This window comes from Peromyscus maniculatus, chromosome 9 (genome assembly GCF_049852395.1).
Source record: "Peromyscus maniculatus bairdii isolate BWxNUB_F1_BW_parent chromosome 9, HU_Pman_BW_mat_3.1, whole genome shotgun sequence".
NCBI lineage: Eukaryota > Metazoa > Chordata > Mammalia > Rodentia > Cricetidae > Peromyscus > Peromyscus maniculatus.
In genome coordinates, this window is record NC_134860.1 from 93,949,866 (window position 1) to 93,977,735 (window position 27,870).

Consider the following 27,870-nt stretch of genomic DNA (forward strand, 5'->3'; position numbering starts at 1 on the left):
AAAGACAGCTGAGAAACCACAGAAGTTACAAAATCATATGGGCTCTATCCACCTCTTTCTCTCACAATTACCTCTTCTCATGACCATTTCTTTGGTTTAATAGATTGCTGTTGCTGTTGATTAGTTTTTTTTTAATTATTGTTTATTGTAAAAATTTGTCCTTGATTTAATTCAAGTTACAAATATATTGACATCATAGACACAGAGCAAGATTTACCTTGGAGTTAATATAGTAATTTCAAAGAGCAGTCCCTAACCAGTGGACCACACAAGGGAAGATGAGATTTGGGGGTTCTACTTACATCTTCTGATTTAGAAATCTATAGTATGATCTTAGATGCTTTATTTTAAACAATTATTTGACAATTATATTGAAATCTAAGAAATTAAAGAAATGTTTTGAAAAGATTAAATAGAACTTTTTAAGGGTAGAAATATATAGTGATATTTTATTTGTACTAAAATGTGATTTGTATGTTAATAAATAAAGTTGCCTAGGGGTCAGAGCTATTAGAGCCATAGCAAAAGCTGGGCCGTGGTGGCTCACACCTTTAATCCCAATACTTGGTAGGCAGAGCTAGGTAGATTTCTATGTGTTCAAAGATACAGCCAGCATTGGACACACACACTTTTAATCATAATACCAACCATAGAAGACCTGGAGGTCTGTACAGACAGGCAGTGATGAGGCAGTCATGTGGTTGGGTTTACAACCAATGAGGAGGCAGAACAGAAAGTCTATATAAAGACAAAAACACAGGAAGTAGGTCTCTTGGCTGAAGAGGCTAGCTGTAGCAGATGGGTAAGGCTCTTAGCTCTGATGTCTTGGCTTTCCTCTTTTCATTGGTTCTGTGTTTCTTATTTAGTAAGATGGTTGGTTACATCTACAGAAATATGAACTATCTGTTGTTGCTTGAGAAATTGTAAATTATAATGTGTTTTGATCAAATACACCTCTTTCTGCCCTGCCTTCCATCTATTGAAGCATAGGAAACCTTTCAAGATTTCCATTCCTGAAGAAAATTGACTTTCTGGGTCTCAGTAGCCATCAAATTTGGCTTAATCATGATTTAATTTTAATTCCTATTTATTTTCATCTAGCTTTTTTTCCTCACAATTAATCTCTCTGTGTCTCCTTGAGCTTCTGAGTTAAATCTTCTATAATGAGGCCAACATGATTTTAAATGTGTGTGGCATCTTCAAGTTTTCTTTTTAAGGACTCCTTAAACTTTTAGTTTCTACAGTGTGATGCCTTCTAATTGTAATTAATTTCTTCCCTTGATTGCATTGCAGTTGATAAATGACCCATTCTTTCTTCTGTCATATTATTTAACATATCATCATTTACTCACTCTAGTATTTTAAATGATATTCATTAACTTTGTTTCCTGTGTTCCTTTCATGAATCAAGATTTAACGCAAGAAGTCAGTAGTTGTGGTACATATCTGCAGTTCCAATATTTAGTTGGTGAAACCTAGATGATCAAGAAGTCAACACTGCCGGGCAGTGGTGGTGCACTCCTTTAATCCCAGCACACGGGAGGCAGAGGCAGGCGGATCTCTGTGATTTCGAGGCCAGCATGGGCTCCCAAGTGAGCTCCAGGAAAGGCGCAAAGCTACACAGAGAAACCCTGTCTCGAAAAAGGAAAAAAAGAAGAAGAAGTCAGCACCAACCCCAGCTACACAGTGAGTATGAGACTAGGCTTGGTTGCATGAGACCCTGTCACAAGGTATAAGTAAGTAAGTAAGTGAGTGAGTAAATAAATAAATAAATAAATAAATAAATAAATAAATAAATAAATTCCAAATCTACCTTCACTTCTTGTTCCTCAAGGCAACTATTTGTCAGTTGTATAGTTAACATCCCACTAGAGTCTCACAACACTTGGTACCTTAAGACCCCCCACAGCAGTTGCCAAACTGCAGTCTGGACATTGGTGTGCTTGTGCAATAGAAGGTGTACACGAGGGATAGAGCTTTGGGAACAGATTCGAAGAACACAGCCAAAGCATTTTTTTATTTATGTCTCCCATCAAACTATTGTAAAAATCTAGGCTCAGTCTTTAAAGTAAAAGCTCAATATTAAATGCAACAAAATAACTTACAAATATCCATGAGGGTACCTTGAGCTGTATCAAAAGTGAAGTGAGACACAAGGAGAATAAGGACACTGAAGCTGGACCTTAGCAACCATGTCTCCTGCCAGTTAGAACATACCTTTAGGATGATTTGTCCTAGAGACTACAGACAAGTTGTCCCCTCTACATCAAAAGCAAAGGCAAGAGGACATTGGTCCATGCATAAGAACTAAAAAAAAGTCTTCATCACATTCCCTTCTTAAGTTTTCTGTATCATAGAAAGACATAGCCTAAAAGAAAGATTTCTCTTGATCATTGCCAGTAGTCTATTGTGGGGGTATCTTTGTGGATTTCTGGGGACCTCTCTAGCACTTTGCTTCTTCCTATTCCCATGTGGTCTTCATTTATCATGGTCTCTTATTCCTTGTTCTCCCTCTCTGTTCTTGATCCAGCTGGGATCTCCCACTCCCTTAAGATATCTTTCCCTCAGACCTTGCCCTTCATTACCCCCACTCACATCCAGGTGGTTCATGTAGATCTCATCCATTTCTCTGTCATGGAGGAGAGAAAGCCGAACTGACGTACTCTGGTGATAGGATGGCCAAACACCCTAATTGTCTTGCTAGAAATCTCATCCAATGACTGAGGGAAACAGATGCAAAGATCCATAGCCAGGCCCCAGGTGAGAAAGAGGAGGGATTGTATGAGCGAGAATTGTTGAGACCAAGGTTTGAAAAAGCACAGGGACAAATAGCCAAACTAATGGAAACACATGAACTATGAACCAATAGCTGAGGAGCCCCCAACTGGATCAGGCCCTCTGGATAAGTGAGATAGTTGATTAGCTTGAACTGTTTGGGAGGCATCCAAGCATTGGGACCGTGCTGTGGATATTGCTCTATATAAATAAAAAACTAATGGCCAGTGACCAGACAGGAAGTATATGTGGGACAAGGAGAAAGGAGAATTGGGGAAACAGGAAGAAGGAGGGGGAGACACTGCAGCCACCGCCAGGACAAGCAGCATGTAAAGACGCCGGTAAGCCACCAGCCACGTGGCAAGGTATAGATTTATAAAAATGGGTTAGTTTAAGATATAAGAACAGTTAGCAAGAATCCTGCCACGGCCATACAGTTTATAAGTAATATAAGTGTCTGAATGATTATTTTATATGTGGATTGTGGGACTGCGGGGCTTGGTGGAACCTGGAGAGAAGCTCTCCAGCAACAGGACCAGGACCTGTCCTTAGTGTATGAGCTGGCTGTTTGGAACCTGGGGCTTATGCAGGGACATTGGCTCAGCCTGGGAGGAGGGGACTGGACCTGCCTGGAATGAATCTGCCAGGTTGAACTGAATCCCCAGGGGAGTCTTTGCCCTGGAGGAGATGGGAATGGGGGGGGGTGCTGGGAGGAAGGCAGAGGTGGGGTGGAGTGGGAGGGGGAGGACAGGGGAATTCGTGGCTGATATGTAAAATGAAATTAAATTATAATAAAAGAGAGATTTGATCCATCATGGCCATAATGCAGCAAGTGCTATCTAACAAAATAACTACACAATCCACCCATCAATGTGAATTAAAACATCTTTAAAATCCAAAATAGAATCATTGTGCTATCCACTTTCCTTGTAGAAAGCCTGAAGTGTTCACATTGAGTTCAAGTCATATTCATTTTACAGGAACAACCCTGGTTGTTGAAGTAATCATACCTCTGGAATGGAAGTGTCCCCAGCTTCCTCCAGGCCATAACCACTTATATACAGAAATAATGTAAAAATATAAATGATCAATATATTAATATATCTGTAATAGTCATCGCAGAAGAGCTAATTCACGTTTTCTCCCCTTGGAAATTATTCTAATTCTGTTTCTTCTAGGACTATATGGTATTTTATAGATATCTGTAACTACTTATTGCATTATAATTATTATGAACCTAATTGCTACCAGATTTCTCCAAAGAGATCAAGAAAGAAAAACAAAATTTTGAGGAATTTGGAAAGATATTTTGTTGAATTTGCTTTCTGTTTTACTCAAACATGTCTGCCATTATTAAACTATACCCAAAATTGTACAGTTACACTGTAGGTATAAAGTAAAGAATACAATAAAAATTACTGTGTGAAACAATAGGGTTTGTCATAAAGATTTTGTTCAAGGCATATTTCATTATATTTCATAGTGTCCTCTTTATGATGACCCTTGGGGAAATTTCTTACAGGTTTTAGTAGCAAGAATAATTGCACTTCTCCTGAGTAAATTGGTTTTCCTTTATCATGGATGTTGTAAATTATGAAATTGATCAGATTTCTCTTTTTATTTACCCTCCAGGAAACTTGGAGTCAGATTGAAATCCATCTGGAAAGAAGGCTATAGCCTTTTATTGTTTGATTTCTTTTCAGACAGCTCTGATAATAGTTTCATTTAATATCACTATACAAGGTCTTTTTTTTCTTCCCCTCACAGACCTGGTGCTAATTCAGCTAAAAAATCATATAACTTTTTATCTTTGTAAACCCTACTAAGTTCTTTGCAAACTGTTGGTGCTGATGTTAAAAACTGCCATGAATTAGGTGCGCATTAGAACCTGGTTATAGTTGTTGCAGCATGTCACACTCTTATATTGTATTGCTCATTAACTAAGCATTTACATATTGACAAGATCTAAAATTCTCTTTTTCCCACTCTCCTCCTTACAAGGTCTCCATTAAATGTTGTTTTTTCCCAGTATTCCTGTTATAATTGCAATATAGTTTCTGGAATGTTTTAAGCAAGCATGTTTGGTTTATCATGAAGTTTTACAAAGTTAAACTAGTTTCCTTATATTGTAGAATTTAATCAACAACACATTACCTCTGAAAATCATGAGAAATTTCTAGTCTTGGTCCATCTACAATTTGTAGAAAACTTTTTTTAAGAGTTTTATATATGCTGTTGGAATATTGTTATGGAACAGGAAAGCTGTATTTTAAACAAAACATTCATAATTTTATTTTCAAAGATCGCTATATGGAAGTGGTCATAAGCAAAGAGCTCAGAAAGTATGGTAAGATTTTAAACTAGAACGGGGCAGATGATATGATGTGTAGTATTGGCCAAGTGACAGTGTGCAATAAGGACCTACTATAAGATATGTATTAACTGATATGTCACATTGATTGACAAAGGTCTTAGAAATATTGTGGAAATAACAATGAAATTGAACTATAAGTCAGATGTTTGAGTAGATTAATCCTAAGACTTTCTTCTCAGTGTCAAAGACAACCGACCAAACAACACAAATACATATGCACAAACACATTTTAAATAAGAGTGTAAAATACTTAACACAGGGAAATATTTGGACATCAAATGTAAAATGTCACAGACCAAGGTACAGAAATTACAAAAATGGTTCTGGGGACGTGCTTCATTGTAGAGTGCTGGCCTGGCATATGTAAGATCCACCCTAGCAAGGTAGGAAAAATGAATAATCCCGTCTTTCTAAATACCCGGAAGTTTCCAAATAGTATTTTGTTTTATATTTTCTGATTTTACCATATAAGTATTTTCAAAGGTTAAATCCCCTATCTTTTAACTCTACTATTGCTTGGTCCTCATAATACTTTAAAAAAAAAATACTGATCAAATACTAGATGTGGAACAAGGATGACTAGACTGCTACTCACATCACCAGTGAGGCTACCTGGAAAACAGGACCCCAAGAAAGACATGAGGATCGCCCAATGATGGAGAAATGGCTGAGATCTTCATGAACAACCTGGACATGAGTGGAAGCAATGAAGGGCGAGGGTCGAGGGAAAGAGAGCTGGAGATCCCAGCTGGATCAAGAACAGAGAGGGAGAACAAAGAATAGGAGACCATGGTAAATGAAGACCACACGAGAAAAGGAAGAAACAAAGTGCTAAAGAGGCCCACAGAATCCACAAAGATACCCCCACAAAAGACTGCTGGCAATGGTCGAGAGACAGCCGAAACTGACCTACTCTGGTGATGGGATGGCCAAACACCCGAATAGATGTGCCAGAAACCCCATCCAAGGACTGAGGAATCTGGATGCAGACATCCATGGCTAGGCCCCAGGTGGAGCTCCAGGAGTCTAATTAGCGAGAAAGAGGAGGGTTGTATGAGAGAGAATTGTTGAAACCAAGGTTGGATAAAGCACAGGGACAAATCGCCAAACGAATGGAAACACATGAACTATGAACCAAAGGCTGAGAGGCCCCCAACTGGATCAGGCCCTCTGAATCTGAGGTGAGACAGTTGATTGGCTTGATCTGTTTGGGAGGCATCTAGGCAGTGGTACCAGATCCTGGGCTCATTGCATGATTTAGATGTTTGAAACCTGGGACTTATGCAGGAACGCTTGGCTCAATCTGGGAGGAGGGGACTGGACCTGCCTGGACTGAGTCTACCAGGTTGATCTCAGTCCTTGGGGGAGGCTTTGCCCTGGAGAAGGTGGGAATGGGGGTGGGCTGGAGGGAAGGGGAGGGGGCCAGGGAGGGGGAGAACAAGGGAATCTGTGGCTGTTATGTAGAACTGAATGGTATTGTAAAATAAAATAAAATTAAATTTAAAAAAAGTAAACCACTGCTCTAGATAAAGCCAAAAAAAATTGATCAAAATTAGTAGTTCTTTTGAAATTTAAATATAAAAATTCTATGCCACATAAATTATTAGCTGGACATTAGTGATAACATTAGGTTGAGCAGAATGCAAGTAAGTCTTGAGCTGTAGGTGTGACTCCACAGGTAAAATGAATGGCTGCCAAGCCTAAGATTCCAAGTTTCACACCTTATATCATTACTTTACTCTTAAGATGTAGTTTAAGCTGGAGGGGCAGGAGGAGAGGAGAAAGGAATCTGTAAAATAAAATGAATAAAAATTTCTTTTAAAAAGATGTATTTTTAAAAAGGTCTATAAATCTGATGCACTATCTTATTGTTCAAATATTGTCAACAATTTAAACTTTATTAATAGTTAACCAAGGTTCTGATCCTAAAATATGAAGCTATCCATTATATAATACTATGAACAGAAATATTGCATAAAACAAGCCAAAAAAAAAATCAGAAAATGCAATGACTTATTATTTAAAAATATAACTCTTTCTCAATTCTGAGGTTTCCTTCGCTTGACGTATCAGGCAAAAATAAATTAAGGAATATTTTAAAGTATCATAAATTCAGGTTGAGTAGACCTGGCAAGCATAGCCAGTGTATAAGTTTTTTCTGATGTAAGCTTCATTAATATAAAAAAGATTTAAAACTTGATCATTTAAATAAAATATATTCAATTATCTCATGAACATAATTTAATCCCTTAAATTATTTGGTCAGTTTATGAAACTGGCTATGCACTGTTGAAACATTTAATACACATTTTATTTTACCTGTTCATGAAGGGAAGGTTAGTGGTTAAAATTTATTTATAGATTGAATGACCAAGAAAATATCCCAAGCAGCTAAATGATAGTATTTCTACTGTTTTATATGTGAGAAAAGTAAACATTCTCAAATGAGTTCATTGGCTTTTAAAGTATTACTTTCATGGATAATTCATGTACTCTTCATATACAAAGTATAGATCAGTGTCAGGTATTTGTTTTTATAATGGTTGATATTTAACCCATTTAACTCTTACTAGAGGCAGTAACATGTTTCTTCACTGAGGCCTTACACTGTTCCATGTCAGTAGTTGCCACAGCTTTTTGTTGCATAAGAGAAATCATTGAAAATGACAGTTGCTGGGAAGGTTAGACAAGAAGTGTAACTCTCTCACTAATCCTTAATACACCATAGGGTTGTGTCAACCCACAAAGAAATGGCATTATTACCTACGCAGTCACCAAATAACATAGTTTTTTTTTTTTCTGTTTGCAAAACATTTAAGAGACATAATTTTTTTTCTTGAAAGACTTCTGTTTTTTGATGATGGCATAAAAAAAAATCATCCTCTCCAACCTTGCTAGAAACAGAAGATTTTAATGCAAGACATTTCTGTCTTGCTTACTGGGACATTTTATAAGAAATGTAATGTTCTGATTTGAATTAAAAAGATACATGCATATTTGATAATTATAACTTAATGAAACTGAATTTTATCCTTTATCCTACATGCACATATTTCTTTTATGTAACCAGGATTGTGTTGTCAAATGAAAGTATATTCTCTTTTGTTTTTATGCTTATAAACTTTAGAGGAAAACTATACATATAGACATAATTATGTATATGTATATATGTGCATGTGTGTGTATGTGTGTTTGTGTATGTATATGTGTGTATGGATGTATATATGTGTGTGTCTATTGTATATACTGATATATATATATATATATATATATATATATATATATATATATATGCTCTAAATAAATGGAGTTCAAAAGGAATGTATAATAAAGAAAAGAAGTAAGTTTGGCAGCTGTAAAGATAATGACATTAATTACTTTTCAGTAAACGCAGCAGTACTATTTAATAAACTATATACTACAATGACTTGGGACCTTGTTTTCTATATTGTTTCTGAAGAAGTATGAACAAATTCAATTATATTTTTATTTCAGAAAATTATTTAAATTATTTATGTATTGGCTTGGGTTAATTTACTACATGGTAACAACCAGCATTTAAACTCACAGCTTACACTACATTCTTGTATTCAGCCTATGATTTTTAAATCACAACAGAAATAACTATAATTATTAACATGTTTTTGAAACAAAATCATGCAATAAAAATATGATACCATAAAATGATGTTAATGAACTCTCTGAGAATTCCAGACAATGTATTTTAGTCATCTCTCTGTACCCTTTCCTTCCAAGTGCACTTCCTTCTTTCATATCCACCAAATCTTGTTTAAATCTATAGGTCTAACTTCTTTCATGTGTGGCACTCAACTGGAATACAGTCTACCTTTCTGTGACAATACCTTTAAATTAACCTGATCTCCCCCCTCTTCCAGGGATCATCAGTTGTGAACAGTTCCTCAGCTAGAGGTGGTACTCTGTGTCCTTTTCACACTGGGATTTTTGTCTGGCTTGAATTTATACAGATCTTGTTCCTACAGTCACAACCCTGTGACGTTTTATGTAATCTCTTTTACTTTATATAAGAAATGTTGTTTCTTTGTACTCATCTACCACTTTGCAATAGATGGCAATTAGCACCAGTACCCACAACTGGTCATTGTACAGAGAAAAAGGGAATGCAAAAAGCTCAGACTTTTTGGGGGAAGCTTGTCATACTCTCTCCTTCAAGACTCATGGGATATTGTACTGGGAGTGACAAGATTTTAAGACCCGAAATCTTAAAATTATTTTAAAAACTACAAAATACAAACTGATAGAACATTGTACTTAAGAAAAAAGTAATTAAAATAAGAGAAATATTCTTCATAAAAGTTAAATGATTTTATAATCACTATTTCTCAACTTTGTCAAAAACTAAGTTGCCAAATGCCACTAATTTAGCAAAAATTTAGAAAAAGGAAAAAAAAAACTGTTACTACTGTAATATGTATAGAACATTGAACATTATGTAGCACAAAGACTAAATGAGGAAGCTGATTTGAAAACGAATCTGTGATATACTGAGGATGTTGTAGATGGAAATAAGGGCTTCTATGAACAAGTAGAAACCAGTGTCCAACACTTTCTCTGCACAGAGTTTCAATACAAAACCGGTTACTCAGCACTTCTCAAATTATTACAAATATCCATTTATTAATTTAATAATTACAAGAAGTAGCTTTTATGTTTTACTTAAATCTAAAACAAAGACTGGGTGTTTATTAACTTTATGTTTTGTTATAGCAAGTTACTATTATAAGTTTTGTGGTCAAAGAAAACCATCCTGTATTAGCTGATAGTTTCATGCATTAGAAGCCCAGCAAAATCAGCAAATAACAGGGAGAAAAATTTCCCAACGGAATATCTCCATAAAAATCCTGTAGTCAGGGCCCTGCAAACCCTGTAGAAGAGGTGGCAGAAAGAGTGTAAGAGGCAGAGCGTGTGGACAACTCCAAAGAAACAGGGCTTCTGAACACAACATGACTTAGGCAGGTACAAACACACAGACACTGAGACATCATGCAAAGAGCTTGTATGGAGGGCAAACTGCAGCCAGGATATTTAAATACATACATACATAATGAAAGAAGAAAGAAAAAACAACAAAAAGGAAAGGTAATACTTTAAAAAAATAGGGTACAATTCTAAATGAAACTCTCAATAGAAGAAACTCGAATGGCTGAGAAACAGCTAAAGCAATGTAAACACCAAGCCAGCTACAAACCCTTTGCCCACTATGGTATAACTGCCTACAAAATATTCTAGCGCAATCGAGGCGCAAGCCTTGTGAGAATAACCAACCAATTATTGATTTGACTTAAGGCCCATTCCAGGAGATAGAATCCTTATTGGACCCCGCTTGGATGATTACGAACATGAGACTAGGTAACTCAGGGACCTAGGGTAAAACCAAATAATATGAGTCTAAATTTTTTTTAATGTAGTGGCAAAATGACTGCTAAAGACATCCTTCTGTATTTATACTTCAGTAAATTATTCAGCCATCTTCAGAGAAGATTCCTCCTGAAGCACACAGAAACAAATTTAGACACCACAGCCAGATATGCAGAGAGTTTGAGGTATTGGAACACTCAACTCTAAGCGGTATATCTCAATAAATTCCTCCCCTCAGGGCTCAAGGATCCCCAAGGAAGAGGAAGCAGAAAGAACATATGAGGCGGAGGGGATGGAGGACACCAGGAAACCAAGGCCCTCTAAATCAAGATGAGCAAAGCTCATATGAACTCACAGAGACTGAAGCAACATGCACAGGGACCACATGCATCTACACCAGATATTCTGAATATGTATTTGACTTCAAGTTTAGTCGTTTTATAGGATTCCTATATGTGCAAATGAGTTTGGCCTCTGACTCATATTCATTCTGTTGGTTTGTCGTGTCCAGCTTCAATGTGACAGTTTTTCTTTTATTTCATTATATTTTATGTTGTTTATATTTTCTTATTGTCTTTTAGAAGCTTCTTTTCAAATGACAGAAAGAAATAGAGTAGATCCAGATGGGAGGGAAAACAGGAGCACCTGGGAGGAGTTGAGGGAGGGAAACCATAATCAGGATATATGGTTTAGAAAAGAATCCATATTCAATAAAAGGAAATAAAAGACTTCCTAATATTTTAAGGGATGCAAGTAAATCAATATAGCATACGGAGAACTTTATAAAACAATTAAAAAAACCTCTACTTGGGGGAATCAACCAATACAGGAGTTACTAACACTATTTAAACTATGTGTGTATCTGACAGGAAAAGGAAGAGAAAAAACAATGGGCAGAAATGAGGGAAAGAAGGAGAAAGAGATTATCTAATCAGTAAGAACCATAATTTTTGTGAATTGCAATATTTAATGTCCACACAAAACATAGAAAATAGTAAAATTTAAAGGTCAATGTCCAAAGTCCTAAAAGTACAATTTTTGGACAAATCATTAAAATATCTATTTACTTTTAAATAAGTAGGTAATTTATAATGGAGGGAATATAGCATTAGGTCTTGACATGAGAATATGGAAGATAACATAGCTATTTCCTACTATGTCAACAAGCTAAACTTTTAATTTTGCAAAATCAATCAATCAATCATTGAGTAATACTGTAAAAAAATATAAAACAATAAATACCCATAATAAAAGCTTGTTTTTTCTGTAGAGTCAATTCTCACTATCACTTAGAGAACTTCAGTCTTCATTCAAAATAAAAGGACAATAGCTACATTAACACATTGTAGTTTTATGAAGTCACATTTAGGACTGGAAGATACTTCCATCTCTCCGGCATCTAACATCACTGGAAATATTTATTTCAAAATGTGAAAAACTCATGCCAGCAATTAACTATCAGAGGCAAGAAATAAAAATAAGAGAAGAGAACATTATAGCAATAACATTGCTTAGACTGATAAAATATGTGGCATCATCCTAAGGAATTATGGAGCAGAGTTGGCCAAATTTTATTCACAGCTACTTTGAATCAAATGATGAGAAAAAGTGAAAACTATTGATTAAAAAGTGATATTTATCAAAAATAAAGGAAACAATTAAAATAATCTCTAAAAGAAGGTGATACTGACTCATCCAATGACAAATTCTTGACATTTAGACAATGCTTAGGTAAAAGTAAACATGTAAACTCTGAATTTAATTCATGGGGAAAGAAGTTGCCATAAGACATAAACCAGCACAGTCATGTAATAACCAGCTTTCTAATCCCACCAAATAAACTATGGCCTTCATCACATACATTTTCACTGAAAATAGAAAACATGAGACTTTTATGGACTATTTTAAGGTATTTATGGCAACATTGTAATTTTATAATTTTATATTCTTATAATAGAACATATAGAATTTGCATTATAAACTAGATGCATCAGAGTATGGGTAGAGCACCTATAGACCTTCAATGGGATCCTCATTTTACACATAAATGTATAGTGGGTGATAAAATGAGCAGAAGAGCACTCTGACTCATTTGATATGTCAGAAGAATTGTTCTCAATTATTTTTAATTTATTGAGGTATCCTATATTCATAAAGTTCATTAAATATCTTGTGAGACATAATTTATAACAGCCTAGCTGCATACCATTTTTAATACAGAAATTTTATAGATACCAAAAAAAAAAGAGGGTTTACACTGTCAGGCCTTTTGACTTTTCTCAGATACTAGAGAAGGCCACAGATCAGATTATGAAAATATTTTCTATTATTTTAATATAAATGTACATAGAGCCAGGCAGTGATGGCAAATGCCTTTAATCCCTGAACTTGGGATGCAGAGCCAGACAGATCTCTGTGAGTTTGAGGCCAGCCTGGTCTACAAAGAGAGATCCAGACACCAAAACTACACAGAGAAAGTCTCATCTTGAAAAAAAAAAAAGTACATAGAATTTGAAGGTTTGAACTTTCTTGATGTCAGGATATATGACTAGAATAATTCCTGGCAGTCACATTGTTTAAATTTTATGAGTTTCAGCCTGCTTATTAATAGGTAAAAGTTAAAGTTAGCCTTATGAATATTCTCAGCCTCAAAACATTAAAATATAACCATTTTAAAAAATGTGTATGGATTTCAGCTAGATATTTATTGTGCAAATCCCTCCCCAAAGTTCTTGCTTCCAGCTTATCTCTTCCTTTTATCAAAAGGGAACTTGTATTAGATAAGAAGGTATGGCTTACTATTAAAAATGCTGTCAAGTGATGAAAATATTTATCTTAAACTTTTTATTCCCGTTGGATATCATAGAATATGAAAACATTGCTCCATACACTAACAACTCATATTTTACACAAGATTTTCTAACAAGTCCTGTAGCAAGTAGAATGGCCACACATACTTGTCATTTGTACAAACTCAAGAACTGAGAGTTGAAACACACATTCTAAGGTTACTCTTGAACTATGGTTAGAGGCTGAAGAGTTCCACTTAACCATTTTGTTATATTGGCTCTTATTGTGTGTCAAATAAAATGACACTGAACTCTATCAGTTTTGTATAGATTATTTTGATATGATCCCTGAGTATTCATGGATCCATTATCATCAATAGTTTTTAATTTATCTGTTCTCTTCAGCAATTCTCACAACAATTATTTCTGCAATAAAGTTATGCCTTACTAAAATAATCATTGAAAGCAAAATGAGTATATTATGATTGCCTAAAAACAGGAAGATCCAGTCTCACATGGTGGTACATGTTTGCAATCCCACACTGGAGAGGTTATGACAGAATGACTCTGAGTTCAAGGCACAAGATTGGAGGTAGGTGAATAAAAAGTAAGAAGAAAAAGGAAGAGAGAAGGGGGGAGAGGAGAAAGAGAATATTTAAAACCACTTTTACACTATTTTGACCAAATAAGATTAAATTTCTACATTTAAACCATGTAAAACTATTTAGAACATATCTGAACACTGATCATGGCAATTCTAAGGTTTGTTTCAACTGTTTTTTGGATATTTTCAATCACAACTCCTATCTAATTCAATGGCATTTCAAAATGATCTAAATGTTGAATTTTAATCATAAAAAGGCCAAGTGTTTCCTTGTACCAAAAGACTGATGATCTGGCACTGTTGGTCATCTTTCACATCATATTTTATTATCTTTCACCTTAAACTTGGTGTTTAAAACCACATGTGATTGAGTAGATACTAGCACTAATGACATATCATTTGTAAATACCAAACTTTAGATTGGTAATTTACACTTTTCATGTGGTGAACTCTGAATGATAAGGAGGAAAAGAGACAAACGTCAATTAGCCTTGTCAATTACAAGCATCTTCAATGCCTGCTAACTCAATATATGTGAGTGGTTACAATGATCAAAAACATGTCCTTTGATATCTTGAGTATAAGTTTTTTTAATAGGATTCAATATTATACCCATATGAAGCACATAAAGTAGTTATTTCTTTTTCATAAGTGAAATAAAATAAGGTCTTATGCCTCAAAGAACTTTCTCAAATAATTTTTAAGTTAAAAGTCTCAAAAATCTCTTCAAACTCCCAGCTCATAATTACATACCACATTGTCTCCTTGACTACCTTAATTACTGGTGAATGGCGGGGAGTAAAAACTCCTGAATAAATAAGTAAAAGTTTGATAAATTTCTTCTGAGAGCCCTTTTGTATGCTATCACAGCAACGCAGGAGATCATTTAGCATGATGGCTGCACTAATCAATTGATGCCCTACATTAACCCAGTTTGCCAAAGTCTCCCAGGGAAATAAAATAACTGGCATAAAATGTTGATTAGCAGAGTGTTCTCACACCGAGAATTCTTAAACAGGTAAACCCACAATGCATTTTCTTTATGGGATGTCGTCTAGATATCCCGTGGGAACTGTGCACTTATTAAGCAATCAGTGATGTTCTACCAGATTCATCTAATAAGTGTCAGATATGGCTGTGCATTTTAATTACAAAAGTCAGGTATTTCTGTGACTCAGGGATCTTAGAAGCATAATCATTAGATATATGGCATAAGAAATGTCAAGGGGTCTATGACTTCACTCAGTGAAGAAAAAAATCAAAAATAAAAGAGAAAATTATTAAAGCACCATGATAGAGACAGTGGTGGGAATAATATGTATTTGTAAAATGGGCTATATAACACATTTAATTAAGGTTTGGGCTGCAGTCATAAAGCAGAAAAATATAGAACAAAAATGATGTATATTTTTAAATATTATTTTGATTTACTGATTCATTTCTGCTTGACTAATTTTGGATTTTCTTAATATTCTGAATAAGTATTTTTAAACTATAAAAATACATTATAATCTTATTAAGTTTCCATATGAGAGCCTTGTAATTTAAATTTTCTTTCTGTAAGGAAGAAAATTAGAATGTTAATAAAACAAATGATAAAAATCTATTGTGACTTTCTTATATTCTTATATTTCTTATATTCTTAAAGTATGATGAAAATTCATTTGATGAAGTAATTGTACATACTTAGCCATAATTTTTCTTATTGAGTATACAGATATATTAGTAATACTCAAGAAAGTTGAAAAGTTACATAATTTAAGTTGTGTGTTATTTTAGTCATCTTTTTTAGTTGCTAAGGATATTTTATTTCTCATATTTTTAAATCTTTAGTTATTTTGTAAAAGTGCATTCTCATTTTTATGCAAAAAAAATAATAATAATATATCCTAAGACAAACAAAATCTAGAAGTGTTAACTAGTTAATGATCCCTGTCATCAATTCACAAAACATTTATTTAATCAAAATGTCATCTAGAATAAAATGTATATGCAAATAGTTAAATAATTGATAGGCTGGCAATATAGGCACATAGGTGCCTCACAAAGCTCTAAGAAATAATTTTAAAGTTTCACTTGACTATTGTGTTTTTATGAAAATATTTGAACTTTTAAAGCAGTAGTTTTAAACCTTCCTAATGCTATGACCCTGTAATATAGTTCCCCAGGTTGTGGTGACCCCAACCATAAACTTATTTCTTTGCTACTTTACAACTGTAATTTTGCTACTCTTATGAATCATAATATAAATATTTTATTTTCAGGATATCTCATATGTGCCCCCCAAAAAAGGTTGCAACCCACAGTTTGAGAACTACTGCTTTAAAACATTAATTTGATGAGAGATGTATATTAGCAAATTTAATATAGATATGTAGCTTTAACACAAATACAAAAGTTACAAGGAATGTCTCTGGGCTACTCAAATATATTAGTAAAACTAACATTGACTACTCAAGATTCCAAAATTATATGTCATTTTCAAATACCAAATAGAAACATTATTTTTAAAATTTGCATGGTCTGGAGAGATGGCTCAGAGGTTAAGAGCACTGGCTGCTATTCCAAAGGTCCTGAGTCCAATTCCCAGCCAACATATGGTGGATCACAACCAATCTGCAATGAGATCTGGCTCCCTCTTCTTTACATAAATAAATGGGGAAAATTTAGTCTTAAATTCAGTCAGTTTAGAATAGTTCATCTGCATGAAATATTGTCCTAGACATTGAAAAACATGGATATGAATGTTAAATGTAGCAAAAAAAAATCCATTGAAATTTGAATCATAGAAATTCTGTGAGAAAGCGAGAGATGACTTTTTTCTTTGTTTTGATGCAGTAAACTTCAACAGCTTCAACATTGAAGACTTGTTTTCTAGGTGATGGTTTCAGCAATTAGGGATAATTGGAAATATAAACACGAATTTCACCAATAAGTAAACAAATTAATTAGTTCATAGCTTAGTAGCCTATTAGTAATTGGAGGCCAGCTGGAGGATGCAGGTCATCAGAGTCTACTGCCTGTGAAGACAACAATTTATCACTAGCCTCATCCTGTGTCTACTTCATTGCCACAATAAAGGGAACTATAATTTGTGTGGGTGTTTTTGGTGTGGAGGTGTGGTATATGTGTATATTTGTTAATGTTTATGTGTACAAGTGGATGTGTATGTGTGTATACAGATGCATATATATGAGAAACAGAAATGTGTTATGTATCTTCCTCTCTTGCTACCCACTTAATTTTTGAGATATAGACTGTCATTGAAACTCGATCTTAATTATTCAGGTAGGGAGATACTCAGCAACCACAGGGATTATCTTCTCTGCAATTGTTCTGTGCTGGGCTATTTTATGTAGATAAGAGTTTTTGAACTCATGTCTTTGTGCTTGCGTAGGATGTGTTTAAGTCACCAGGATATCACTCCTTTCCCTCCACTGTAGTTTAAATTGTGGTTTATATTACTTTTAATTATTTTGATAAATTAAAACTGTACAGACTACTACACAGATTTATTTGTTTATTTACAATTAAGCAAATGATGTGGGATGGGGTACATTTTCTCTCTTATCTTACAATGTTAAAACTATAATATTTTCCTCAGACTATGATTTTTTTTTCAGGGTGAAAGCTGAAAAATCAGAGAAGCAGAACAGCCAGCCACTAGTTCTTGCCTCTATGAAAACCTCAGCCTAAAGAGAATGAGTTCCTGTTTACTTATGATTTATATACCTTTCACTACCATACCATCTTACTTCCTGAGACTAACGGCTTAAAGGCCTGTGTACTTCCCAAGCAAAGGCATGCTATCTCAAGTGCTGGGATTAAAGGTGTGTGCCACCACTGTCTGTCTCTGTGTCTCTCCTATACTAGATCAATCTCATGTAGCCCAGTGTGGCCTTGAACTCACAGAGATCTAGACAGATCTCTGCTTCCCAAGTGCTAGGATTAAAGGTATGTGCCTTCATTGCCTGGCCTCTGTGTCTAATCTAGTGGCTAGCTCTGTTCCCTGATGCTCAGGCAAGTTTATTAGGGTACACAATGTATCACCACGGATTTCAAGTTTACAACATAGTACCATTAGCTGTCTCTATGCTGAACATTAGATCTTCACAACTGACTTACCCAATAGCTTCATATACACTTGATGAGGTGCTTTTTTAATTTTTTTATTTTTTTCTTCTCCTTTTTTATTAAGAGATTTTCAATTCTTTTTATATATCAACCACAGATGCCCTATTCAGACTCTGATTTTTTTTAAAGTACTGAAATGTATTTCAAAGTAATATATAGTGTGAATGAACTAGATATTGCATTTCATGAAGTAGCAACAAATAATAAGTATTTTAAGGAGACAGGGACAAGCCAATGAAACCTCAACCATATACAAAGAACTAAAGGCATCTCAGGAATTGTTGGAATGGGAGAAATAGTCTTCCCCAAGGAAGTTCATGCCAATTGGTTATCCAATGCCAATTAACTCTGAAAACATCCATGCAATTCATATTTTACATAACCAGTATGGTGTAATTAGGATCACATATGTAAATACATACACATATATGCATGCAACAACAATAGATAAAAAAAGAGGCCATGAGATCAAAAGAGAACAAGAAGAGGAATATGGGAGGGTTTGGGACAAGAAAATTGATGGGCAATGTGATGTGGTCATATAATTTTATCTCAAATGATAAATGAAGAAATTTAAAACAATAGATAAAGTTCCATTTACAGAAAATCCTATTTCCTTAATACTTGTTTCTTTACATTAATAACAAGTTAGTCTTCTTTATTACATATATAATTTACATGAGGGAAACAGATATCTAAATGCATTATACAACTAAGTAACTATTTCTTGCAAACTAAATGCACAAAGGGGGAAATTTACCTCAACAAAGAAAAGAAAGAGTGAAAGCAGGTGAGATAAAGTGAGAGGAGTGGGATTCCAACTTAGGTACTAGTATATTTTAGCTCAAAGAAATCTTAATTCCCTTTATTTTATGGCAAAAGTTTGCACAATAAGTACAGTTTTAAATTTTGTGTGGACTTGATGTAGGTGGATACATATCCATGTGAATAGAACAAAAAAAGCAAACCAGATGCAAAACATCTTGCAATGTTTTAATGCTATGGCATTTTCATCACAATTAATCCTCAGACTATTAGGGTATATTTGACTAACCCCCCCCCATACATGTGTTCACTGAAATATTGCTCCTCACTAATTCCAAGTGAGGTAACCCAGTAAAACAAATATTAAATGTTTCTCTCAATTGGGTACTTTGGAATTTGATCTTCAGATTTGTCTGCTACATTTGTAATACCAACAGATATAAGGAAGTTAGTAAGGGTCATGTGGAGGATGTAGTCTAAATGGACAGAATATAGACACAGCAAAGCAACTATAACTTGTGAATAGAGAATAATGTTTTAGGTAGGGTTTAAAATGTACAGGGCAGGATAATTAAAAACAATTTAAAAATCATATGGAAATGTACTTCTATAGAAGCTACCAAAAAGTTATAGCTGCACACACACACACACACACACACACACACACACACACACACACACACACACAGAGAGAGAGAGAGAGAGACAGAGACAGAGACAGAGACAGAGACGGAGATAGAGACATATAGTCAGATATATAGATGTATAGATATAAATATTAAAAATTGAATTTAAATTTAACCTAAAAAGGGGATAAAAACACTTGTACTCAATTCCATAGGTTAACAAATACAAAATCCAGTGCCAGGTTAGGTTGCTTCCTTTGGAACTGTTGGCACGTGAGGTTCTCTACACCCACAAACATTGTAAGATATGGTCAAGCACTAAGCAGAGAAAAAGGGAGGGAGAGAGGGAAGGAGGGAGGGAGGGAGGGAGGGAGGGAGGGAGGGAGGGAGGGAGGGAGGGAGTGAGGGAGGGAGGGAGGGAGGGAGGGAGGGGAGAAATGTGAGAAAGAGTACACTGGGAGTATCATGAGGCTTTAATAACTGAAGTCATCCCACGGTGACATACTTTCTCCAGCAGGGTTAAACTTTCAAGACTTCTTTAAACAGTACTAGCAAATTGGGACAAGTGCTAGCATATGAGTCTATGAAACACATTCTATTTCAAAATCCCCCAGGGGTGGTGAGTAAGGGGTAAAGATCTTGGAAGAATGAGAAGAGGTATGAATATGGTCAAAACGTATTCCACAAAATTCTCATAGAACTAATGAAAAATGAAAAATAGAAACAAGGCAGAATAGCCATTTTTCTCATTTCCCTTTATGCCTTGAATAATGAACTGTATTTTCGGTTATGTTAGAAGGATTGTCTTACTTTGTATCTGACATTGAACTTTGTTTAAAGAGAAAGCATATATTACTTAGATATTGCTAATCCATATGGTTTGTTATTCTTTAGTTCTGAAGAGCTTGAGTGAGAAGAAAAGAAGTCAACCAATGGGAAATTACTTTCTGGAAACATTAATGTTACTAGCTGTTCTCAATAAGTGGGAAAGACACTAAATGGCATATCCCACTGTTCATGATGGTCTAAGACAAAACAAAGGTGTTACCTGAGTTTTAAATTTGACCCATCTCATGGCAAGCAGCCTGATAGACCATTCAGATCCCATGTCAGAAAATAATCTTCTGAGACATTAGGTTTCATTCTATTCAGCCTTAAGTCACATTCAGTTTTTGTTATTCCATGGAAAAAATACATTTTAATTGAGATGTTATTTTTCATTTCTGTCTTGATGTCATTTATTGCTATTATTGTTATTATTATATTTTAGTGCTGAAGAAATCATATTCAAGTGCTGTATTTCGATATTTTAGACCTAATTCTCTTCCCATTCTAACATCTCCTGTAGTCCTCATTTCCTAACAAATTATGGCCTGTTCTTTAATTATTCATGCTACAGAAACACTCCCCACACACACACACAGAGAGAGAGAGAGAGAGAGAGAGAGAGAGAGAGAGAGAGAGAGAAAGAGAGAGAGAGAGAAATAGTCAGAGAGTCAGAGACAATGAGAGAGACATGGTGAGGAAGATAGAGACAGAGAGACACAGAGACACAAAGTGAGAGATTTTGCTAATGCCACTTAGTGAAATGGTTCTCAACCTGAGGGTCATGGCCCCTTTAGGGTCACATATCAGATATCCTGCATATTAGATATTTATATTACAATTCACAGCATTAGTAAAATCATAATTATGAAGTTGCAATGAAATAATTTTATGGTAGAGGGTCATCACAACATGAGAAACCACATTAAAGCATCAAAGCATGAAAAAGTTTGAAAACCACTGTCTTAGTGTTTCTAGGAGGCATATGTGGTTAGAGCTGACTGCTTGAGATTGGCTAGCCTATGTGGGACTTATCTCTGGGGTAGAATGATTGTCACTTTATAATACTCATTATTTACGTGCAATTCTTCATCTGGGGATGGGTTCTTATGAGATTTCTCCTATCCATGGTAACATTCCAACTGGTATTGTAATTGTTCAGTTCTTGTTTAGGTGATAGTATGGTTGAAATTACATGAGTGTAGCTTGCCTGTCATATGTAAAATACATAGTAATGCAAAGACTTTTTGCCATCTGTTTCTTATAATCATTATTTCCCTTCTTCTGAAGTACTCTCTGAGCCTTAGGTATAGATATAGATGTAGATGTGTAAGTTGCAACTGGGAACACAGTAATCAATAGTTTTCTCATTGTATCAGTTTTAGATTTTCATTATTTCAGCAGCTTCTATCCGCTGCAAAAAGAAGATTCTTTGGTGAGGGTTCATAATCACCTGTACCTGTGGGTATAATTTTATTCCACTCTAAGTAAAAATTAAATCATGAGAATTTCAGCTAAATGGATAGGACTAGAAAATACAACACTGAGTAAGGTAACCAAGACTCAGAAAGACAAGCACTGTTTGTTCTTTCTAATTTGTGGATTCCAGTTCCGAAATTTTAAATGTGGTTTCATGACCTGTATTAATTGAAGAAACTAGGGAAGTAAAGGAGGACATGGTAGTGAGGAGTTCTAGAAAGGAAAATAGTAGGACATGGGCCCTCTACAAGCAAACATGAGAAATGCAAGGACTACATTAACTGAGCAGGAGAGAGGGAGTACAATATTGAGAGGGTGGGAGAGTAGTGATAAAGAACATTGAAGATGGTTGAAAAGTCATGATAAAACATTATTTTATGTTTACTCAAAATACATTTAATATATGAGTTTGAATATGTGTACATATTATATAGAGAATAAATAAAGTTACATTGGAGTGAAAACCCTATCCCCAAGAGCCATACACTCTAACAAAAGCTTCAGTCCTACAAATGGAAAATGTCCTTTCAATTTGTTTGTCAAGGGAGTCCAAGGGACTCTGAAAACAGTATAGGCTGTTTGCATTGTTCTTGGTTGTCCCTCGGGAACTGAAGGGAAGAACTGTCTGTTGAAGGTGCTACCCACTGTGAAGAAGAGAGCTCAAACAGACCTGGAAGTCTCTGCTATCTATGAAGGCTTAATCTCAAAGTACTTGAAAGTTCTTTGAAAGATGCCTATGAAGAAAAACTATCAATAGTTCTATCTAGCTGCAAAGACTATGAACCATAATTCCCAGCACAGCAGGGTATACTTAAAACTGCAATAGCAACATATTACCTTTGGGGAAACAGACAAAAGGGCAATTAAATATAAGGCCCAATCAAGAGGAAGGGAATCATTCCTGGTACCATAAACATAAAAAACATCCTATAGCTGGTGAGGATCTGCTCTGAAGATCGACTACCATCACTTTCCTAATCTAGTAGAGTGCTTCCTTGTTGTGAAACCTCGTATGAAGTCACATAAATGGTATACCTTCTTTCCAAATCTGTACAGGCACATTTCTATATCAGAAGCTGATTCTTCACATCATCTAGATTTTCCACAAATGACACAAAGTAGGCTCCTATTCATTAACAAAATTCCATGGAGTTTTTTGTTTTGTTTTGTTTTGTTTTTAGCATTTTCATCCTCAAAATTTACAGGTTTGGAGTAATATAATTGTTTCATACAAACATAGATGAAGAAATCTCTTTATCTATGTAATTCAAAGTATGGCATGGGACATTAGTGAAAACAATTTACAATGACATATTTATACAGCTATGTTTTAATTTCCAGGGCAAAAAGTCAAATATGAATGAAAAAGTCCTGGTTCATTAAAATTCTTATTTTCAAATGTTAAGAAAAAAAAAGTCAGCAAAAATATTTTTCATATATTATTTCTTACCCAAAATATATCTTAAGCATTAATTCCCCTTGGTGTGTGGTCATAAAGCCTGTACGTGAAATACACAGAACATTAAATATACAAATGCACATGCAGCCATAAATGCTCAACACTGTCAGGCTCTAGCATGTCTATAAAGCCTGTTTCTGCATACCAATTACCCAAGCCATGCTGTTTCAGCACCAAGTGGTCAGATAAAGTATAGATGCTTCAGTATGTTAAAATGTAAATGATCTTGCTGACTAAGTAACAAGGGACATATATTTATTTTCCATAAGAAAATCTGGCCAATAAAGGGAAAAAAGTAAGAAAAAATACAAAACTAGCTTAGAATTATAATAATAGTTCCTTTAAAATAAATTGAAGCTCTCTTCCTTTAATAAAAGGAAGCATTTTTCACACCTTAAGAGAAATCAATAGGAAAAGGTTACACAGCAAGGCCTGTGTCTTTCTTGTTGTCTGTACTGTGATTTATAATGCAGGCTTTGTGTAGGAAATCTATTAATGCAGACAGAATCCTGTTCTCCATTGGGAATACAATAATTAGGTTCTCCCTGGTTGCCCTGTTGTCCACTGCAATGATTCAGGTGTTTCGAATATGCGTTTACTGCATATATTTTGTATCATATAGACTAAGAGTTGGCTTAACTTTATTAATATGGGGTTGTCATTAGTTCTTAAGTACTTAATAATGTCCTGGCTACATGCCATAAATCTCTCTTAAACTGCTGGGCACTATTTGATATGACATTTTATGCCAAACTCAATGTGAAGACAAGCCCTAAACTCCCTTGTTCTCTTCCACTGTGAATAATTTCATTACTATTTCCAGCATGCATGCGATGGTTATTTCATTTGTTCACTCAGTCAGACAAAGCAGCATTTTATTTACTTTAAATGACATGGATAAACAGCCTACACCTTTGACTAAAGTACTATCAAAGAGATATTACTAATAGTTACACACACAGGAAAACATTTTAAAACAAGAACAAAAAGCACCTCAGCAACAGATGAGTGGACAAATCAAACATCCTTTTTGGGAACAGCAGATTTTTATAGAATTCATTAGTTATGATGTCATATTTTTAACCTCAAAAGTTTTGAGAGACCACAGCTGAAACGTTCTCACTATAACCTTACCACTATTGCTTGATCAAATTGATATAATATTATTCCTGAATATTTGAACAGCTGTCTCTCAACCCAAATAGGGAACCTAGAGCAGGCCAGAGGATACCACAAAACCCAAACAGTAACAATGAGCTTTATTGCCATTACCAGCTGAGAAGTTATTTATAGTAGCAGAAATGACTCAAAGATAACTTCATTAGCAAAGACCATGACAGTATAGGGTATGACACAGAAAATTTGGAGTGGGGAGCACATCGCTCAACTCATAGGCAGCTCATTGTGTTGGAGAGTGTCTTTCACAGGAAGCTGTTGGTCTGAGCCTCTTCCTGGCAGCTCAGCTGGTTGGATAGTGTCTTATAGCACTCCTTAGTACATATGCAAGCTTGGAGAGAATGGGTCAAAAAATCTACTCAGCTTAGGAACTTTCTGACATTTGAGTATTTCCTGAGAATTAAGATGCTTCCCTGCAAAAGGAATTTTCTCCTCTGTTTCGAACACACTGAATCTTTTTTTTTTTGGTTTTTTTATTATTATTATTATTATTATTTTACAACACCATTCAGTTCAACATAATAGCCACAGAATCCCCTGTTCTCCCCCTCTCGCCCACCCCTCCCCCCAGCCCACCCCCCATTCCCACCTCCTCCAGATCAAGGTCTCCCCCGAGGACCGGGGTTGACCTGGTAGACTCAGTCCAGGCAGGTCCATTACCCCCTCCCAGACCGAGCCAAGTGTCCCTGCATAAGTCCCAGGGTTCAAACAGCCAACTCATGCAACGAGCCCAGGACCTGGCACCAATGCATAGCTGCCTCCCAAACAGATCAAGCCAAATGACTGTCTCACCCGTTCAGGTGGCCTGATCCAGTTGGGGGCCCCTCAGCCTTTGGTTCATAGATCCTGTGCTTCCATTCATTTGGTTATTTGTCCCTGTGCTTTATCCAACCTTGGCTTCAACAATTCTCGCTCATATAAACCCTCTTCTTACTCACTAATTAGACTCCCAGTGCTCCACCAGGGGCCCAGCCGTGGATGTCTGCCTTCAGATTCCTCAGTCCTTGGATGGGGTTTATGGCACCACTATCTGGGTGTCTGGCCATCCCATCACCAGAGTAGGTCAGTTCCTGCCGTCTCGCAACCATTGCCAGCAGTCTTTTGAGGGGGTATCTTTGTGGATCTCCGTGGGCCTCCCTAGCTCTCTGCTTCCTCCCCTTCTCACCTTCTCATGTGGTCTTCATTTACCATGGTCTCCTATTCCTTGTTCTCCCTCTCTTTTCTTGATCCAGCTAGGATCTCCCACTCTTTCCCTCGACTGTCGCCCTTCATTGTTCCCACTCATGACCAGGCTATTCATGTAGATCTCGTCCATTTCTCCGTGTCTTTTTTTGGGGTCCCGTTTTCCAGGTAGCCTCACTGGTGATGTGAGTAGCAGTCTAGTCATCCTTGTTCCATATCTAGCATCTTCCTATGAGTGAGTACATACCATATTTGTCTTTCTGAGTCTGGGTTACCTCACTCAGGATGATTTTTTCTAGATCCATCCATTTGCTTGCAAACCGTGTGATGTCGTTGTTTTTCTCTGCTGAGTAGTATTCCATTGCGAACACACTGAATCTTAATGAGCATCCATCAAAGATGGAATGTTTTTTCCCAGAAAAATATTTTTTTCTGTAATTATCAATCTCCCCTCATAATTTTTAATCTAAATTCTCATAGATTTGAGGGGCTCACAGACATCATCAGAGCAGTATTTTTGTGCAGTGGGCAATAATTAACACAGAAATTCACATCAGATCCAAGTGCAGAGAATAAGTGTTTTTTAAATACTCAGCCACAAGTAGCACAGCTATATCATTCCTATAATATATGTAATATTACCAAAGAAATTTGGTATTCAAAATGAAGTACATCAAATAAATTAGATAAGAGAAATGAATGATGGGAACTGATGGCTCACTGCATAATAGAGAAATAATGAGAAGTCAGATGCAGTAAATAGCAAGCTTACTTAGTAAGTTAAAGTTGTTGCCGAATTCAAGGTCAAAGGAGCTCTCCAATACAAAATCCATTTGTGCTTAACACATTATAGAATAGTGGAAAAGTACCGCTGGATGCTTAAGATGGGAGTTCACTGATAAATTTTCCTTGACTTTTGTGGTTTGGCAGAAGTCAGTTTCCCAAGTCAACAGGTGCTTAAGAATACCTACCTTAGAAATGGCTAGAAGTAATATTTGGCTTGATATGTAGCATCCTAGATGTTCCATTGTAGGGGAAGTACATTGTTTAAAACATCTTTTTAGGTTAATAAGAAAATCATAAATTCAAAATGTGTTATTTTAATAAGAATTTATTATTTATATGTGTGTGTAGAATGCACATTCAGTCAGAAGAGTGTGGTGGAATTGGTTCAGTTTCAAGCACATGGGTTTTATTTTCTACAGGAAGTATCATTTTTATATTTATCAAACTTCTACAAATTAATTTTTAATTTTAATAAGAAAAAATTCTAATCACTAGATACAATATATATATATGCTTGTACATATGTAGTGAAAATTTTTCTAACAGTAATAATAAATGAACTACTGACATTCTTTAAGTTTAAGGAGTCTTGCTATATCATGCAACATGAAATAAAACATTTTAATGCCCATAAGTTTTAGTATGATTTGATTTTTATGAAAAAATTCCATTAATAAAAACATTTTTGTATATGGAAAATAAATTATCAATCATTTAAAGCTGAAAAGCATAAGAGAAAGTGGAGGTCTGGTAGGCTCCTTGTTGAAATGAAACAAACGTTCTGAATTTACAACAATGTGAAAATATTAAAACTTAATATTTTATCTTATAAGTTATGAGTTTATTGATTTTGGCTTATATTTCATTAATTCCCCATTGCTTTAAGTATTAATAAAACAAAATACCAGAAAAATAAAGAAACATTCTTCACAAACATTCACTGATCAACTATCATTATGAAATATTTTTCTACTCAGGACAGCATGTTTTTATAATATTATTAACATAAGAGTTATTAACTTGGTCTTGAAATACATTTGTATTTTATAGATTTTAAAATTTAACAAGATAGTTAAAAAATTGAGAGTGAAAAAAACATGAGGTTTCAAATCTATTTTCTGGCCCAGAATCAGTATTTTTTTCCAGTAACCAGTGAACTCTCAAGAGAATTGATTAAAGAATGGTAGTTATGAATAATTCTAAATGCCATTTCTAGTTTGCAGTGCATTGCTTAATTTGATTTTACTGTTTTTTTTCCTCTGTTGAAAGTTGGTGTCCAAATCTCCACACTTTAACTTATCAGAAGTATAGTTAAACTTGTAAAAAAGAAACAATCTAGATAAATATACTAAGGCCATTTAGCATTCTTCCATGCACAATATCTAGGATTGACTGGGAAATGATGATCTATGTAGCAGCTCATCTCTAAAGGAAAGTGGTTTTCTTTCTATTAGCAGACATTAACCTAGCTCTTTATGTAGTGGTGGAACTGTGTGGAG

General features: G+C 35.2%; 1 protein-coding gene across 1 annotated transcript in view; it reads right to left on the reverse strand.

Annotated features, from left to right (window-relative positions):
- Klhl1 (kelch like family member 1) overlaps nucleotides 1–27,870 on the reverse strand; it is a 360,467-nt gene that overhangs the window by 169,515 nt on the left and 163,082 nt on the right. The gene's annotated exons all lie outside the window — the stretch shown is intronic.